The 19,885-nt window shown below is 44.5% G+C and overlaps 1 long non-coding RNA gene across 1 annotated transcript; it reads left to right on the top strand.

The window, feature by feature from the left end:
• Positions 1-1,716: 1,716 nt before the first annotated feature.
• On the top strand, positions 1,717-5,046 carry LOC139698492 (uncharacterized). Its single transcript, XR_011702953.1, has 4 exons — positions 1,717-1,767; positions 2,731-2,803; positions 3,126-3,324; positions 4,460-5,046. It is a non-coding gene; the product is annotated as an uncharacterized lncRNA (long non-coding RNA).
• Positions 5,047-19,885: the final 14,839 nt, after the last annotated feature.

Raw genomic sequence — 19,885 nt, 5'->3', positions numbered from 1 at the left:
CAATAGATATTATTTGGTGGTATAATTGGCCAAAAGTACGACAATGCTCATTTCAATTATTGTACGTTGCAATGTTTACTCGATGCATGTTCTGTTATTTTCCTTATTGTATGCATGTACGTAATAATCCGCTCTATTAAAGGTTTCAAGACAACGGGAGAAGAAAGAAGATAAGAAGAAGCACAGTCGGGGTGGGATTAGATTTAAATATGGGCCTCTAGGGTCGAAATATATTTCGAATAAGTTAGCCGTATTTACGCGGTCAACGTTAATTTTATGGTGTGCTTTGGTCTCATTGATTGGTTATTCTCGTCCTCCATCACGTGGTTTGGTGTTCGGCATGGTGTCGTTCATCCAACCGTTTGATGGTTGATGGAGTATCGATCTTTGGAACCACACACACCCAGTGTATTTTATTTGTATACTAATCCGTTCTTTTCCAGGAAGGAACGACATGGACGGAACAGCACGTCGCCTGAAGAGAGAAGAAACAAGAGGAAACACTCTTATGGAGAATGGACCCACTTTTATGAAGAATACACCCACTCCAATGAAGAATGGAATATCATTTAGGGAGATAGGGTTAGATTTGGACCTTTAGGGTCGAATTACATGTCGATTAAGGTTAGGCGTATTCCCGCGGTTAGTGTTAATTTTATGGTGTGCTTTGGTCTCATTGATTGCTTATTCTCGTCCTCCATCACGTGGATTGGTGTTCGGCATGGTGTCGTTCATCCAACCGTTTGATGGTTGATGAAGTATCGATCTTTGGAACCACACACACACAGTGTATTTTATTTGTGTACTAATCCGCTCTTTTCCAGGGAGGAACGACGTGGACGGAACAGCACGTCGCCTGACGAGAGAAGAAACAAAAGAAAACACTCTTATGGAGAATGGACCCACTTTTATGAAGAATACACCCACTCCAATGAAGAATGGAACATCATTTAGGGAGATAGGGTTAGATTTGGACCTTTAGGGTCGAATTACATGTCGATTAAGGTTAGGCGTATTCCCGCGGTTAGTGTTAATTTTATGGTGTGCTTTGGTCTCATTGATTGGTTATTCTCGTCCTCCATCACGTGGATTGGTGTTCGGCATGGTGTCGTTCATCCAACCGTTTGATGGTCGATGGAGCATTGATCTTTGGAACCACACACACCCAGTGTATTTTATTTGTATACTAATCCGTTCTTTTCCAGAAATGGACGACATGGACAGAAAGGCACGTCCCCTGAAGAGAGAAGAAACAAGAGGAAACACTCTTATGGAGAATGGACCCACTTTTATGAAGAATACACCCACTCCAATGAAGAATGGAACATCATTTAGGGAGATAGGGTTAGATTTGGACCTTTAGGGTCGAATTACATGTCGATTAAGGTTAGGCGTATTCCCGCGGTTAGTGTTAATTTTATGGTGTGCTTTGGTCTCATTGATTGCTTATTCTCGTCCTCCATCACGTGGATTGGTGTTCGGCATGGTGTCGTTCATCCAACCGTTAGATGGTTGATGCAGTATCGATCTTTGGAACCACACACACACAGTGTATTTTATTTGTGTACTAATCCGTTCTTTTCCAGGGAGGAACGACGTGGACGGAACAGCACGTCGCCTGAAGAGAGAAGAAACAAAAGAAAACACTCTTATGGAGAATGGACCCACTTTTATGAAGAATACACCCACTCCAATGAAGAATGGAACATCATTTAGGGAGATAGGGTTAGATTTGGACCTTTAGGGTCGAATTACATGTCGATTAAGGTTAGGCGTATTCCCGCGGTTAGTGTTAATTTTATGGTGTGCTTTGGTCTCATTGATTGGTTATTCTCGTCCTCCATCACGTGGATTGGTGTTCGGCATGGTGTCGTTCATCCAACCGTTTGATGGTTGATGCAGTATCGATCTTTGGAACCACAACACACACAGTGTATTTTATTTGTATACTAATCCGTTCTTTTCCAGGGAGGAACAACATGGACGGAACAGCACGTCGCCTGAAGAGAGAAGAAACAAAAGAAAACACTCTTAAGGAGAATGGACCCACTTTTATGAAGACTACACCCACTCCAATGAAGAATGGAACATCATTTAGGGAGATAGGGTTAGATTTGGACCTTTAGGGTCGAATTACATGTCGATTAAGGATAGGCGTATTCCCGCGGTTAGTGTTAATTTTATGGTGTGCTTTGGTCTCATTGATTGGTTATTCTCGTCCTCCATCACGTGGATTGGTGTTCGGCACGGTGTCGTTCATCCAACCGTTTGATGGTTGATGGAGTATCGATCTTTGGAACCACACACACACAGTGTATTTTATTTGTATACTAATCCGTTCTTTTCCAGGGAGGAACGACGTGGACGGAACAGCACGTCGCCTGAAGAGAGAAGAAACAAGAGGAAACACTCTAATGGAGAATGGACCCACTTTTATGAAGAATACACCCACTCCAATGAAGAATGGAACATCATTAATGGAGATGGGGTTAGATTTGGACCTTTAGGGTCGAATTACATGTCGATTAAGGTTAGGCGTATTCCCGCGGTTAGTGTTAATTTTATGGTGTGCTTTGGTCTCATTGATTGGTTATTTTCGTCCTCCATCACGTGGATTGGTGTTCGGCACGGTGTCGTTCATCCAACCGTTTGATGGTTGATGGAGTATCGATCTTTGGAACCACACACACCCAGTGTATAATCTTTGTATACTAATCTGCTCTTTTTCAGGGTTGGGCGACATGGACGGAACCTTACGTCGAATAAATTGGGGAGAGGGAATTCTTTCATCATGCAACACTATGTGAGTTTTTTGATTGTGTGTGTAAATTGTAGTTTTATTTTGAAGAGTAGTTTAAGGTCTATCTTCTTCACAAATATTCATTATTTGGCTTAAGGAGAAAACATGGACCGTAAGTGATTTCAATGTAATGCGATTAAGGTTAAGCATATTCTAATGATATGTGGTATATTTTTGTAAGTAGCTTTTAAGGATTGTTCATTGTTTGTGTTTCAGCATTTTTTTGTTATTTATAATATAGGGATGTTTGTAATTATCGATGGTTTGAGCCGCCTAAATCCTGTGGTTTTTTTAAATTTACTGCTTTGCTTTCCATATCTTCAAGGAGTTTGACGAACGTTTACGTCGACTGAAGATTGAAGAACGGAGCCACCAATGGAGAATTGACTACAGCAAAGAAACACAGTGCGGATAGTTTTGGTCTTAAACCCATATTGTGGAAGTACTCTCTCAGCAAGACGTCGACCCGAAGAGACGCCGAATGAAGTCAGAAGAGATATGGGACTAGTTTTCATCACGCTGCAGTATGTATTTGGACAATGTTATCATTTCCCATTCTAATTTAGAGACATTGAACGCGTTCCGTCGAACATATTTATTGAAAACTTTTTCTTCGACTGGAAAATATGAGAATGTCATTGAATATATGGTCTTTATTCCTTACGGTTCAGAATCATGTTGCGGGAGTTTGAATCGAAAGAAGTCCAATGCCTATTTTCTAAGTCCGATGATTTCCAAAAAATGCGAGTCCTTTTGAGCAAATTTTAAGAAATAAAATGCGAGTCAGCAGAAACAAACGAATGTTTAATTTAAAATTTCTAAAATAATGGGTAACTTCTTCCCCTACATTATTCTCAAATTCAGATCGAAGTGTTGTGTACGATATGTGTGCGTATGTGTTGTGTTGTGTACGTTATGTTCAAGGAATTATTTATCTTTTGTGTTACCATTTTTTTATTGATCATTTTTGCATGAAATTTGTTACTATTATATAACACACTACAGACGACGGTATCCCTTACCATGAAAGACTTTCAGCTCATTATGAGGATATAGTTAAACCTTTTAATTTCTTTTTTTCCTTAATAATTGCACAACTGTATAGGTAAATATAGATTATCTAAAATTGTCCATTCAATCTTCGGAATACTTCCGAGGATAAGTCGATGAAAAAACATTTTCTTTTTTCATTGTCTATGTTTTAGAAACAAAACTAATAACTTAATTTCCGGTGCTCAGAATTTACAGCAGAATTTCATTTTTTTCACATAAATGTTTCAAAGTACTCTGCCATAATTACTATGTTGATTTTAATGACAATAAATTGAATTTGTGTTAAATTCATTGCATATGTATATATATATATAATTATTTTTATAGCTTTTTTATATTTCTTCATTGTAATATTATTTTCATAATAGATAGCATTTGAAGATTTAAATAATACCTAGTAAATATTGTCTAGTGAGGCAAAGCCTACTAGTATTGCATTCCAATCATTCAACACGTGATTGTTGAAAATATATTCTGCAGTAATGTTACTTTGTCGTAAAGAATAAGACTCCTTCAAGCCTCAATGTGGTTCATGTTCATTTGAGTAGTCCCACGAGAATAAAGAAATTATGTGGCAGTAGTGACTTAGGTATGACGTCATTTTAGGCCCGGCGCACCAACGATGAGCACGGAGCCCTCCATGGATGCGATGAAGAGGAGCCGAAGAAGATATTTTACTCACTTTTGTATTCTCTGAATGCAATATTGTACGTTTTTCAATTGTAAAGGGATGTTTTATGGATGTAAATATCACCACTGTTACACTTCCAATCTCTCCAACACATTTTAAGACACTCGCCATCATTTCATTTTGAACACTTGTAGGATACACATTGTGTGCTTGGATGAGTGTAGTTTGGAGTGTGTGTGTGGGAATGCATTGGTAACTAACGAACGGATAGATAATTGGGTTTTGGTAGACCTAACCAGTTGTACTAGTATTTGAAACCTGTTTTAACTAACCTGTGTGAATGTGTATAGTTTGAGTGGTATTTGGTGCGCATGAGTCTCTATCAACACACTGCGAATTTACAGACATGTCACCCCTGTGTATTTTGTGTATGTGTTGCATAATTATCTGAAATTGTTCATGTACTACGAATATCCTCTGTACGTTCTTTGAAATAGTGTAAAAATTGTATTTGTCACTTGCAATTGTCATTTGAATTGTCATGAAAAATTGTAATTTGAATTGTATTATAAGGCGGCCCGTGAAGGTTTTTACGGGTTTCCCTTTCACCTAGGGCGAATGCCAGGCCAAATGCCATTCCCGCTGAAAAAATCAAGTAAATATTTAAAAACAATAGTGTTGAAATTATTTTCCTTTCCAATTTCCAATGCAAAATTTACTTCGGATGAATATTAGTTATTTTCTGTCAATTATGCAGAACAAAATTATGCCAAAAGAAATGTTGAGAATTAAAAAAAGTAATGTGATCTCATGTTTTTTAAATAGACATTTTTAAAATATATTCTCCCGATAGAAAGGAATTTTGCAGAGGAAATAAAATGCTAAATGGGCAATGGACCATAGAAACCATGACTGATTATGAAGTGTAGTTGTTAGTGTGACGCGGTATTTAATTTATAGATAAATTTTCCCCGATACCGCGAGACAAGGGAGGCCGTGACTCTACTTGTTTTGAGGGCGCCAGGCTAGCCGCATGGCTAGCCGCAGAGTCACGCCGCTGGCTGTCACCTGGCCCATCACACTCCTCGTCCCAGGGGAGGGCTCGCTCACCTTTTATGTGCCCCGGGGTGGGCAGCGGCTCTTCAGCTGAAATCACGAGGGACGCAAGGAGGCGCATGAAAATGGACTACGACGAGGAAACTTCACAAGAACTATTTATTATCACAAGAAAAGGTGTGGGCGCTCCCAAGCAAACATGACGCGCGGTGCCGACGCCTGCTGGGCCACGATGTTGGGTGGCCGCTCGGCTGCAGCCGAAGATGGCCGCCTCGCTGTCGACTGCTGGCTCCCGATGTTCCGGTCGGGGCCTGCGGGGGGCCCACACGGCGAGGTCGGTTGCTGGCACGCGCACCCCCGGTGTTCGCAGGCTGTCGGTGACTCGACGATGATAGCACACGACCTTCTCTCTCGGGCATCTCACCACGAACTCTCCTTACCACGTGTTGGCCGGCACTCTCCGCGCGCGGCGCGCTCCGCTCTTCTTTTTTTCTTACATACATTGTCGGCGCCCACAACTAGCGCCCCGCCGTTCTACGGCTCGCGAGAGGGGCGCGCGTATTCGAACTGGGCAAGTGCCGCTGCGCCAAGCACAACGTCACATACCCCCTCCCTAAGCCGGACACTCGTCCGAGTGGACCGCTTACAGACGAGCCTGCAACTGAAACCTATGAACACAATATAATAACAACAATTTCACATATTTCTACCAGTAGTTCACTCAGTTTTGAGATTCTGTCCTCAGCTATTGGATAGAAAATGGATAGCACAACTTTTTATAATTTTAACCACATTCTCTATGAACATCAAGTAATACATTTGGTATGAACAAACTTTTGGCATGAATCTTTCATACATTCCAAGGGAATTTCTCACAAAATTTCAACAAAAGCATCACTCGCTCAGATAATTCACTCTATAAAAGGCAGTACGTCCTCAGCTCAAACACATCACACCTCGTTTGCAAACTTTCATTCACCACAATTCAAGGGCTATGTGTAGGGCTATGTGTTATTATACGCTTGCGCCTGTTTTTTCTGAGCTTTCTCTATATTCTCGGCTACTAAATCTCGTAATAAGCCTAACCTATCGGCCCTCTTTTTCCACGCTTGTGGATCCAATCTGCTCTCTATGCCTCCCCCCTTCTCAAGCTCGCGCCGCAAACTCTTCACTGGCAGTGGATGCCTTCCGAAGTTCAAATAGGCTGGCGAGATCTTAGTCGAGGCCTGCTTCGCGGTGTTGACGGCATGCCTTAGTTCGTGTAAATGCTGATCCCAGTCTCTCTGGTCTTTTTCTACAAACATCGCGATGGCCGTCTTCAGCGTTCGATTGGATCTTTCCACTGGGTTTGCCTGAGCATGGTATGGAGGCGTTGTTGTATGCGTTATTCCATACTCTGCCAATGCTTCTCTTACGCATTTGTTATCAAACTCTTTTCCATTATCTGTCACGAGATACTCCGGCGTTCCCCAGCGAAATAGGACAAGCTCCTCAAGTGCTTTAACCACGTTGGCCCCTGTAGCAGCTCTGACCGCCTTTAGCTCCACCCATCTTGAAAATAAGTCCTGAAAGATTATTAAGTACTTGTTCTTGGCTTTGCTGAGCGGAAACTCCATGAGATCTGCTGCTACGACGCTCCAAGGTCTCTCTACCGTTCTTTTACCCAATAGTCCCTGAGGCGCTTGCTGCGACGTTTTGAACTGTTGACAGTCCTGACATTGCCTCACAAAGTTGTGAATGTCGTGATAGGCCCCTCTCCAATAGTAATCTCGTACGACTCGATCGAATGTCTTTTCCACTCCGAGGTGGCCCGATGAAGGTTCACAATGGGCATCCCTGATGACCCGCTCTCGACATTCTTTTGGAAGCACGAGTTTCCAGCCCTCTTCACAATCAGCGATTGGATCGAGCAGCTCATCGTACTTGTAACGATACAAGTGGCCCGCTTCGACCTTCCAATTTTTATACCTCTCCGGATATTTGGTGACTTCCTCGACTCTGCGTTGGTGGTCCTCATCCTTTACTTCCGTAATTTCAGCGATCTTCTCTTCGCCAGATAGTTGCTCGTACATACGAGATAGTGCATCAGGCAAATCATGGATTTTACCTCGACGATGCACCACCTCGAAGTCCCACTGCTGCAACTCCAGCGCCCACCTCGCGAGCCTACCCGTAGGTTCCTTGAGATTTCGTAGGTATTGGAGTGCGGAGTGGTCTGTGATCACGAGGAACTTGTAGCCCTCTAAATAAGGCCTTAGTTTTTTTTATGGCCCATAGAATAGCTAATAACTCTCTCTCTGTCGTCGTATAGTTTTTCTCAGCTGATGTGAGAACTCGGCTGACATAAACGATTGGATGTTCTCCGTCCTCATTCACTTGAGAAAGAACACCTCCAATTGCTTCACTACTCGCATCAGTTTGTACGATGAAGGGTTTAGAGAAGTCCGGCCTTGCCAAGACCGGGGCTTCTGTAATGGCCCTTTTGTATGTCTCAAACGCTTTCTGCTGTTCCTCTGTCCATTCCCACTCTTGACCTTGATTTCCGAATCGTCCTTTATGAACCGAGCGTACCATCCAATCATACCAAGAAATCGTCTTAGTTGTTTGAGGTTAGATGGTGCTGGATAATTCACGACTGGAGCTATATTTTCCGGATCTGGTCTAAGTCCCTCTGCGTCTAACAGATATCCAAGATATGCAGCCCTGGTACAACAAAACTCGCTCTTCTCCTTATTGATTACTAGCCCTGCCTGGTCCAGTTTTCTCAACACAATTTCGACCCATTTCAAATGTTCATCGAATAATTCGGTGACTATGATTATGTCGTCCAGATATCCGAACATTATTGGTTCGAATTCTGGCCCGAACAACGAATCAATTAGTCGTTGGAACGTTGCTGGTGCGTTCGTCAAACCGAATGGCATTCGTCGGAACTGGAACAGACCTGAGCCAGGAATAGCAAAGGCTGTGTACTTCTTAGACGATTCCTCCATAGGAATCTGGTTGTAGGCCCAACGGAGATCGATTTTCGATATATACTTGGCCTTCCTCAGCTTGTCAAGGATTGAATCCATATTAGGCAGAGGGTACGCATCCTTCTTTGTAACCTTATTAAGGTCTCTGTAATCGATACAGAATCTCGCGCTACCATCTGCTTTCTTGACAATGACTGGCGCACTGCTCCAAGCTGAGGCCGACCTTTCCACTACTCCCTCGTCTAACATCCTCTGAAGTTCCTGTTGAGCTACTTCCATCATTCTAGGAGACATTCGTCTCGGCCGATGTTTTATTGGTTCTGCTCCTTGAACGTCAATATGGTGTTCTGTCAGCAGCATTAACTTCGGGCCCTCTGTGATCGCTTGCTCTATTACCTTGTTCAGTCTTCTTCTCTGGTCATCAGTGAGCGTAGTGATGCCTCCACATTCCATGTTTTTTTTCTCACCCTGTTTCACATCCTCTCTATTAAATTCGCTCAGTAGTGCGCTGAGCCTTACGCTTTGATAACTCTCTAGGACTGATAGACCCGCGCATTCTGCGAAAATGTGTGGTTCATTTCTTGTCCCTTTCTTCCAAAATGGGTGCCACGGGCCCTTTTTTGCTCTCCAACACTTCTCCGCGGACATCGTATCAATTGAAAAAAGGTTTTTCAAATCCGCTCCAACGATCACTTGATGAGAAGACAGGAAATCAGCGGCTTTCCATTGCATCTTCTCCGTTTTTTCATCGATGGTAATCGTCACATCTAGGTATCCCAAAGTCTTAGCTGGTATGGGCGTCATTGGCATCGTCACTTGAGTTATTGACCCCTTCAGTCTTGACTTATACCTTTTCACCACCTCGGGACCTACTATGGTCACTTGAGCCCCGGGGTCATAGAGCGCAATGTACTCTTTTCCCCCGATCAGGACTGAGACTTGGTCTCTATTCTCTGCCGTCACACTCGCTAAACTCACTCTAGGCGTGGACTCCACGCCGACTCCCCCTCCCTGAACCGGACACAGCCTATCAGGTTTGTCCTCAATGGTTGCAGGGTATGTCACACTCTCACTCGACTCATTCCTGCCCGTCCCTTTGTTGGTACACAACCGATCCAGAGTGAACAGTACTTGAGGCAATTTCTCATAATCGCTGTCCTGTTCTGATTTCCGGCCCGCGTGAAGCGACTGGGCAGAATCTACATTCCACGCATGTCTCGGCGGGCTTTGTGGCACCGACGAGATGCTCTGAGGCCTCTCACTCATTCTCTCACTCTCTGCTTGCTTTGGTGGCTGGAGACAGGCTGGCCTGTTCGATCCTACCAAGGACTTGACCCTTTCGCTTTCTTCCGACCTAACGGATTGGCAGAGCGGAGCTGACTCCGTCGACCAATGCGCCTTCTGCCCCATATGCGGTTGATTTGATGGGCGGAGACGGGCTGACCCGCTCGGCTCGGCGAAATCAACGGCTGGACAGCAAATATCAGCTTTGCAGTGGAGGTCGGCCGTCCGTCTCGACTGCTCAGCTGGAGAGCTTTTTCTGATAGCTCCATTGCATTGGCCAGATAGATAGAGGTTGGCTGTCCACCTCGATCTGTAGATTTCTTCATCCTTGATCTTTGCCAACGCCTCAGATGGGTGGTGGATGTTGGCTGTCCAACTCGACCTAGGAGCAGATGTTTCATCTGGCCCATCTGAGTTTATCTCCCTTCCTTTCCCTATACAATCCTTTATTCCACTATTTACATCTCCCTTGATCGAATTTGGTTCGCAGAATTTGGCTGTCCAACTCGGCTTTTCCAAAATCGAATCACCATTTCCTAACCTAATCGACTTATTCCTATGATTACCTAGATCTAATTCAGCCGTTTCGTGTTCGACGGATTGGTTTGCGGGGAAGCCGCTTGGGCTAGGCGACTCCCCGCTTGTCCGTTTTCCTGCCGAGTAAACAGGTGTTTGCAATTAGGGCAATTAATTGCCAATAAGCCGACCTTGCCGCAAAGTTGGCACTTTTCTTGGGTCCTTCCAGGTCGACTGGGGCAATTGACACTGATATGCCCTCTTGCGCCACAGCTGAAACACTGGACTCTCGGGCACGCATTTGCCCTATGTCCCGACTCTCCGCAGGAATAACAAGCTCCGTCAAAGTCCGGTCCCTGGTTTCTCGCCTGTGAAGGCCTAGACCACGTAGGTCTCGTCATGGCCCGGTTGTCCCATCGGCCATTGTAACCTGCCCCAGAGGAGCTGGGCGTGACCTCTCTCGGAGGGGACAGCTCGCCATTTTTCCCCATGGTGGGCGGTATTCTCCCTCCTCCGTCCGTAATGGACTTTTTCTTGACCTCATTGGGTTGAAGTTCGCTGGTCTTCTTATTCATTTCCTCCACATTGCTCCCCAGGGCCCCTACTTTCGCTAGTTTTCTTGATTCTTGCTCTTCTCCTTTCCTCACATAAGCGCCAGTCGTGATTAGCGACTCGCTAGCTGGCATAGGGTCATGATAACGAGCATTGATTGCCATTCTTCTTTCATACTTCTGACCACAATCCATCAGTTCATCCAACGTCTTAAGGCGTCGATCCTTTATCTCATTTCGATATTCTGGAAGTATATTGCTCAATGCGACCTTGAGCAGTTTCCTCTCTGACAACGGTTTCTTCAAATATTTAGAAAGATGTTGTAAGTTGCCTATAAATTCTACTATCCTCTCCTTCCTCCCTTGGGTTCTATTGGTAATTTCCCTCATCACTTGCTCTTCGTCCCACTCTTCGACGAATCTCTGTTTAAATCGTCGTTCAAAGTCATTCCAGTCCTTGATGTACTCCTCCGTGGCCGCATACCAGTTGTAAGCGGTATCTCGAAGAGTAAACGGCAAAACCTTCAAGATATCGCTTTCCGAGGCATTAGTGCTGGCTCTGATGTTTCCCAACTTCTGGAGGTACTCTCTTGCCTTTGAATTGCCGTCTCCTCGAAATTCAAGCTTCCAACTCTGGAACGCCTCTATGCATCTTTGCGAGATCTCAGCTGAGCGTGACGAGCTCGTACGATGTCTCTTGGATTTAGATGCCAATTTTCTCGGAGCACTGGCCCTTCCTAACTCAGAGCTGATGCTCTGTCTATGTCCATCGTTCCCTGATGTATCGTCCGAGTCATCACCGCTGTCAGTAAATAACGACCCGCTCGTTACCTCCGACTCTGAAGAAGATGACGAAGTGGATGTTATTTCCCTCCGATACTTTTTCCTGGAACCCTTTCTCAAGTTCACTTCCTTATCGTTCTTCTCACTGCCCAATTTTTGTAAAATTCGGCTAATTCCATCCGTTAGGTTGTTGATCATCTCGTTCTGCTGTTGCAATTGACTCCGCAACTCCTTTATTTCCTCAGAGTTGCGGTCGCTCTGTACTGGTATCTCTTTCTGATTTGATTTCGCTTCCGAAGGCAGAATGCGCAGTTTTTCCTTTTCTCTGGTCAAATTTGACGCTTCTTTCCTTTCCCCCAGCGGTGGAAAATCATATGAGTCCAGCAGCGGCAGTTTGGGCTGAGGGCCTCCCGCTGCGTTTGCTGTAATGGTCTGAATGGGGTTCAGTTCCTCATTAATTTCTCCGTCGCTTGCGGCAACTTTCTCCGTCTCGATGTACTTCTTTTTATGCCCCTTACTGCATGCTCGTTTCATTTTCCGCCCTGCATCTAGGTCTTCGTCCCAGTTTAAGGCGTGTAGAGCTCCTGAGAGGGTTACATCGTCAGGCTGCACATCCTCGTCCAATTCTTTGACCATGGTGTCCCTAACCGTGGTTGTGCCAAAAGAAGCTTAGCCCGCAATAATCGCTCTTTGCGCACTAAGAGTGGCCCTACCAAGGAGTGTCCTTTACTTGACAACTCATTTTCCACCTCTTCTTCACTCATTTGCTTAATTATTTCAAATTCTGCCTTTACCGCTGAATGCCGTAGCAGTGCCCTCATATCTCTCTGATATCTCGCCAAAAATCCAGTGTCACCCTCCATTGTAAATTAGGAAGAAGAAAATTCTTAACCTATTGAATAATTAAAGGATTTGCCCCACCTAACCTAAAATACGCTTACTGGAAATATTTAATCCTAATTTAAATCCCTATTCTCCATTTCCCTATTCTACCGTTATTATAACAAATAGGATAGAATAAATCAGTATTCTATATTAAAAGCATAACCTAACCTCAAAATTCAAAAAGTACAAACTCCGCTTCCTCTTTTCAAAGGATCCTCTGCCACTCTGGGGATACGTGGCTACGCACGGAGCTTCCCTCAAGCCAATAATAGTAGTTAATCTTAGAAACAGATCGTCCCTCCGCAACTTAACTGGAAACAAGTCGCCTCGGGAATGTTCACAGCTTTCATCCCACCCTCAACGCCAAGCAACCACTCAAAGCAACCGCACAAACCACATTCAAGTACAAAAGATTGAGTAGAAATTATAATCTCTTATTTACTGCTTCCCTCACAAAGAATTTTAAATTTTTTTAATTTCATGAAAATGTATAGCGAAAGAAAAAAAGGACTAATTTATAAATCAAATAGAAAAATTGTATACCGCTCGCGAAAGAGCTGTACGTAATAACTGGCGCTCGCGCGATGTTAATCACGCATCGTTCCCGCTCACACACACGCTTTGCACACCATGCCGGTATCACTCCGCTCGCTCTCCTTCACACCATTGTTGCCTCGTCAAGGCCGACGCGACGCCATTTTACACTCGCGCCTCATGCGCACTCTCGAAATATAATTGTCACTTCTCGCACAACAATAGAAAGGCTGCCCCACGTTGGGCGCCATTTTGTGACGCGGTATTTAATTTATAGATAAATTTTCCCCGATACCGCGAGACAAGGGAGGCCGTGACTCTACTTGTTTTGAGGGCGCCAGGCTAGCCGCATGGCTAGCCGCAGAGTCACGCCGCTGGCTGTCACCTGGCCCATCACACTCCTCGTCCCAGGGGAGGGCTCGCTCACCTTTTATGTGCCCCGGGGTGGGCAGCGGCTCTTCAGCTGAAATCACGAGGGACGCAAGGAGGCGCATGAAAATGGACTACGACGAGGAAACTTCACAAGAACTATTTATTATCACAAGAAAAGGTGTGGGCGCTCCCAAGCAAACATGACGCGCGGTGCCGACGCCTGCTGGGCCACGATGTTGGGTGGCCGCTCGGCTGCAGCCGAAGATGGCCGCCTCGCTGTCGACTGCTGGCTCCCGATGTTCCGGTCGGGGCCTGCGGGGGGCCCACACGGCGAGGTCGGTTGCTGGCACGCGCACCCCCGGTGTTCGCAGGCTGTCGGTGACTCGACGATGATAGCACACGACCTTCTCTCTCGGGCATCTCACCACGAACTCTCCTTACCACGTGTTGGCCGGCACTCTCCGCGCGCGGCGCGCTCCGCTCTTCTTTTTTTCTTACATACATTGTCGGCGCCCACAACTAGCGCCCCGCCGTTCTACGGCTCGCGAGAGGGGCGCGCGTATTCGAACTGGGCAAGTGCCGCTGCGCCAAGCACAACGTCACATTAGGAAATGTATTTGTTTTTATTGAAAATTGTTATTATTTATATTCATGTCTTTATGAAATGTTACATGAAACATAAATTTCTGATTTCATGGAAAAAAGAATTATGGAGTAATTATCACATATTGGCTAATACTGGTTGCCAAAAGAAGAATGAAAGCAAACATTTAGGTTGATTTCTCCAGGGAAAATTCGAGAGAAGTAAAATTAATATTGTCCGTAATGGACCATTCTGTCTATCCGTAATGGAACATTCATACATATTTCCTGGGATAGAAACGATACCATACGGGATAGAACAACCAAGGTCATCTTTTATATCTAAAATATGTCAATTAATGTTAGTCTTATTTCCGTTATTATTTAATGTAAACGGTAACTGGGGACTCCCTTCCCTCCAAAAAAGTAATTTGACAGTGTAGAGTACCTATGTGATCGCAATCTGTATATAACCTTTTTAGATTTTTGCAGCGTAAGAAAAACAATTTTCTCGAATCTTATCTCGACGTCGGTTGAGGCTGTAACCATAATTGCTCCCACTGGTCACCTCACGTATGGATAGGACACGTTTTACCGATGAAATGGTTTAAATAATTCAAGTTTAAGATTAACGTCCTTGGGGTGCTACTTGCCAACTTTCATTACTCCGCTTCAATAATCAATCTTACGCCTTGCCACCCTACCGACCGACGGACCCTCACCTTCCTTTGTAGGAATACATGTGAGAAAATTGGCTAAACTTAAAATTCCTTTTTTGCATTTAAAATAATTGCATTAATTGAAAGAAGACATTTAATAAATTCAGAATTAAGAATACATTAAAACATAAACTGAAAAAAATATAAAAGAAAACAATTTTTTCCTTCAAAATATTTTCAAATAATATTTTAAATGTATTTTACAAATGTATTAATAAAAGAATAAAATATATTTAAACAAAGAAACTTGACCGAGAATCGATCCGCTGACGTTTGTATTCTCAATCTGATTCCTTACCACCGTTTTAACAGAACACAACTTTCCGTTGATCGAAATGGTCCATAAGAGGTCTTCTAACTTTAAATTCCCTTTTTCCAGCATTTATAATTTCAAATAGTTTCAATGAATTTAATATAGGAATTTTTCGATTCCATTTAAATGGAATCAAAAGATGCCTGGGGAAAATATTATGATGTGGTGAGGTTGCTTGCTCTTGGGTGAGGATGCTCTGCATAAGGTTTGCCCCTGTGCATTTGAAAGTGCAGATGAAGGGAAATGTGTACAGGATTTCATTTGATCGGAAATATTAATCAATAATGGCCCTCTGAGAACATTTTGTACCACCCTTAAACGCTGCTTTGGTCCAAGGTAGCTTCTCCATATGCCAAACTCAACATTCGGAATGCGTCCGTGCACTTAATTTCGTTTTTCACAGAATTTGATGCAGAATCTTTGAACCATTTCTTGGAACAGGCAAAAATCGAAGACAAGCCAAAACACGTCCAAGCAAAGTAGCTGTCAACAATTAACTGAAAATTCGAAATGGCCGAACTTTTCGGCATAGGTGAGTGGCATAGGTGAGTGGCATAGGGCCAAACAAGCAGTAGCAAGTTTTTGAACCTATTCATAGGCCCGGAAGTGCGGCGTGTGTGCCATTTAATATATTGTTACCAGCAATCGACAATACAGATGTAAAATAGATGGTGGTGCCTTACCCCCAAATAAATATACTCTCTTTTAGATATTACATTGGAACAAGTAATGAGTAAAAATTATACCAATAATAACGATGTTAAAAAAATCATTTATATAGGCAGTGATAGGCACTTCTGGATTGCAGCTTTCCGGGAGGTGTCAATTTGCGGACATTTTTTGGGCCATAATTTTACGCCTTCGACCAAATATTAATTTAAAGTTTCAATTATACACTTTTCTATCATCACTACTGGTATTTCTGTTTCTTTCTTAACAAATTTCTCGCCTTTAGATAGCAAAATAGGAATCGTTCCTTCTTCTTCAACTCGTGTTAACATTCGGGGTACCAAAGCATTCCCATATTCCCATTCCATCACCACTTCTTTACCTGCCATATCATTCTTACAAGCGCCTGTCATGATGTACGAGAGCAGAGGAATCTTTACTTATCTCTTGACGCAAGCAAACCTCTCACCGAGTTTCTCCACTCGACTCATAGGCTCTCCTTATTTAGAGGCTCCAAGATCTGGTCCATTCCTTCAATACCCTCATTTATAGTTAACAGGGGATCTTCAAATTTGCCTTGGTCCACGAAGCCATGCAGGTTATGGGATGTAAGCAAATGTTTGCACCAGCGTCTCCGCGTCCTCACTCCAAGTTTACCCGGACTCATGTCCACTACTCCGTCCCATCGCCATTATCTACGAAGCCATTCAGTTTATGAAACGTAGTGTCGCACCGTGTTGGCCTCTTCAATGGGTCCTAAAGGGGGATTCTCAGACGAAATTAAATCTACTTCCTCATCTTTACTGCATACGGAATCTAAAGACTTCATGTGATCAGGTTCAAATTGAATGGTGTTGTCATCGAAAGAAATCTTGCCACCACCTTTTTCATAAAATCCAAGCCAACTACGTATGCTCGCATAGTGTGTGTCTCCTAGATTTATTACTAAAGCATCATGAGGGTAAAGGCGATTGTCCATACAGAAAGGTACGCGTCTCTGACCATTAGTCACCAATGACCCCATGACCTGAGGCGCTCCTCACTACGCGGTCGTACAGGGCTATTCCGAATATATAATGAGGGAAAACTGTTTCGGGCATTACAGCGACCATCGCGCCTGTATCAACTAGGAAGTGGTGCAATTTGCCTAGTATCTGAAGGCTAATCGTCGTGCCTTTTGTTATTGTGATGGCTAATATAACTCTTCTCCGACCCGCTGGTAGGGGTCACCCCGTTTGCCGAGCCCGTGTGGTTTGAGAACACTCTGGACAATTGATTGGACGGTGGCCAACTTGCTTGCATAACCTGCAGCACAGTAGGAAACAGTCTCGGAAAATACGTCCCATTGCCCCGCAGTGAAAAAAGGCTCGAGTTTTAGAACCACAGGCGCGGGCTGGGTGGCCCGCGCGACCACAGGAAAAGCATTTTGCGGCATATCTCGAATTTGTGTTGTTAGCTCTAGCCTCCGACTGCATGGGATCTATGAAGAAGGTGTGTAGACCGCCTGCGGAATTGTTTTTTGGCAAAAAGCAATCGCCCCTTGATTTCACCTCTCTTGAATTGCCTCTATAGTCTATCATTAACTTTACAGCCTCTGAGCTTGATTCTTTCATAGAATCTTGCAACTGGCGCGCGATTTTTATTAACCTAGTAGAGAAGGTGGTCAAGAAATTCAATAGATAACTGGGCGAAATTTGAAAACATCCGTTCTAGGGAGAGGAGGGACATATTAGCTGTAAAAAATCCTGCGCAGGCAGCTGGAAAATTTTCCAAACCTTCTAGAATGCGAGGATAGGGCAAAGCATATTCTCCGGCCGGTCCATGCAGGCGTAAACGGGCTACGCAAAGAGTTTTAGATTCACTCCAAGAGCTAAGGTGGCTCGTTATTGTTAAGCATTCTAAAAATTTCTCGTCCGTCAGATCATCGCCACCACTGAAATTTGGAAATAAGTAAACATGACTATCCAGAGTGTTGCATGTGAATAAATACATTGTTCCCTTGGGTGGGACTGAGTTGGCAGGCTCAATTGAGCACACACAAGTGTTCAAATCAACTAGGCTAGCGGAACCCCTTAGGGAAGGTGACATGTGGGGAGAGGAAGGGTTTAAGGGGGAATAACTAGGCCAAACCATGGCGGGAAACAGTAACGCGCGACACATAAATAAGAAAATTAATATGGGTTAAACTAGACCAATAAAATTTTGATTCGAACTACACACACCAAACAGAGAAAATATATTGTTGATACGGCGACGAAGACTAGATAGATTCCAGCATTCTCATGAGAACTTAAAAAAATATTAGGAATGTAACGATTTTGGAATGTTACTCGTTATGAACCACTTGAGCGAATAAGGTTTACGCGTTACGGGTTCGAGACTAGGAAGTTTCTGTGCCACCCCACACCTGACCCCAGAATAATGTCGCGTGGTTGGCGGTCGCGACATCATTGGTGGGAGCGTAGCACAGAATGAGAGAGTCGTATTTGGTCTATTTATTTTTTATTTTTTTTATTATTTTTTTTATTTTTACTTTTACCCTTTGCAAACAATAGGGTTTAGGCACCGGGGAGTAGGGACGAGCGAGCGGGACAAGTCTCTTGTGTGGTCGTAGGTTCGACCAACGGACTCAGAGGCGTCATGGGACGTCATGAGAGTTGCAGGGCAAGACTGGGTATCTCTGGTGTGTAGGCCCGACTGACGGGATCAGAGGCAGGGTAACGGAGGAGAAAAGGGGAGGGAATTATGACTCCTCGTCTTATTCATAACAAAACATTTCCTCTTGACGCTCGGCTTGTAGCTGCCCGATGATTTAATCATTAATCTGCTGTGTTTTGGGCGTCTTAGCCCGTCGCCGAAGAAGGGTGCAATCAACTCCGTTCCCTTTTCATCGGTGGTTGTTCGTCGTCTTGTCCCGTTGCTGATCTTGGGCGTTTGTACCTTACCCTGGAGACAGGTTTTAGACCACCGAATGGCCACAAGTGTTCTTCTTTTTTGCCTTCAAACTCCTCATAAAAGGCCGTCGCGCGAGTCTTGATGACATCTTCGATGGGTGTAGTATCAGTTAAGGCGTGGAGTATTTCTGTGGCATACCTGTAGTTCCATCCAAGTCCAAGTATACTGCTAAGCGGCTCTTTTCCGTCACCTCCATATGGTGGAAGGCTATTGGAGTCGTTCTGCCAATCCATGCCGGTGAAGCGTTCATTAAGAGTGGGCGAATTGCCGCCACATATATATACGTCTTCGTCTTGATGGAGAGGGATGGTAACCGCAGTGGTGGCGAGACTTGCAGTCGTCTACCTCTCTCCTTCCTGGTGGTCGCGAGGGCGTGAGTTTTGAATGTCAGTCTTTTATTCAATATTACGCCTAGATGGGTAACCTCTACTTTCCACGGCGCCTCCTCGGTGCCCATGAGGATTTCTCCCGGATCTTGCCGTCCTCCAGGTGAAAACAGAATCGTCTCCTTCTTTGCGTTTTCGACACTGATTAGCCACAGGGTGTGCCACTCTAGCCGTTTTTCTACTTCTCGCTGCAGACACGTTGCCGTCATGTGTGCTCTACGAGAAGTGGTCACTATTGTTTCATCATCCGTATACAGAGCGACCATGGTATATGCCCCATGTTCCACCGGGAGGTTTGCCATGTATAGGTTAAAAAGTATCCGTCCGAACACCGACCTTTGCGGCAGGCCTGCGTGGACCTGTTTAGGCTGTGACAGCGCACGTGGGGATCGAGATGGTGCGGGGGCTAACGTACTGGCTTCCCACCCTGAGGGCGCGGGTTCAAATCCTGGCGGTGTTGAATATTTTTCAGAGGTATCTCGATCCCTACTTGAGGTGCTTTGTGGAGGGCACTTTGAATGAGTACGCCGTCCGTCGGATGGGACGTTAAACTGCGGACCCCTTGGCGCCTTTCGTAAAGAGCAGGCTAATGCCGACGCCGGGTTTCTCTCCACCCTTCATCCTTTCCTGTCCATCCCCTATGGCGCAAATGACCTTAGCTGTCGGTCGCCTCCCCTTAAAACTACTACTACTACGACAGCGCACGTCCCCAAGCGATACGGTAAGTTCTTTTGTATCACATTTGAACCGCACACAGGAATTATGGGTCCTCTGGAGTATGGTTTTCAGTTCGCCTGAAAGTTTTTGGTGTAGAGACAGTG

This window comes from Hetaerina americana, unplaced genomic scaffold (assembly GCF_022747635.1).
Source record: "Hetaerina americana unplaced genomic scaffold, ioHetAmer1.1.p SCAF_87, whole genome shotgun sequence".
In the NCBI taxonomy this organism is placed as follows: Eukaryota; Metazoa; Arthropoda; class Insecta; order Odonata; family Calopterygidae; genus Hetaerina; species Hetaerina americana.
This window is presented reverse-complemented; position numbering and strand designations above follow the sequence as displayed.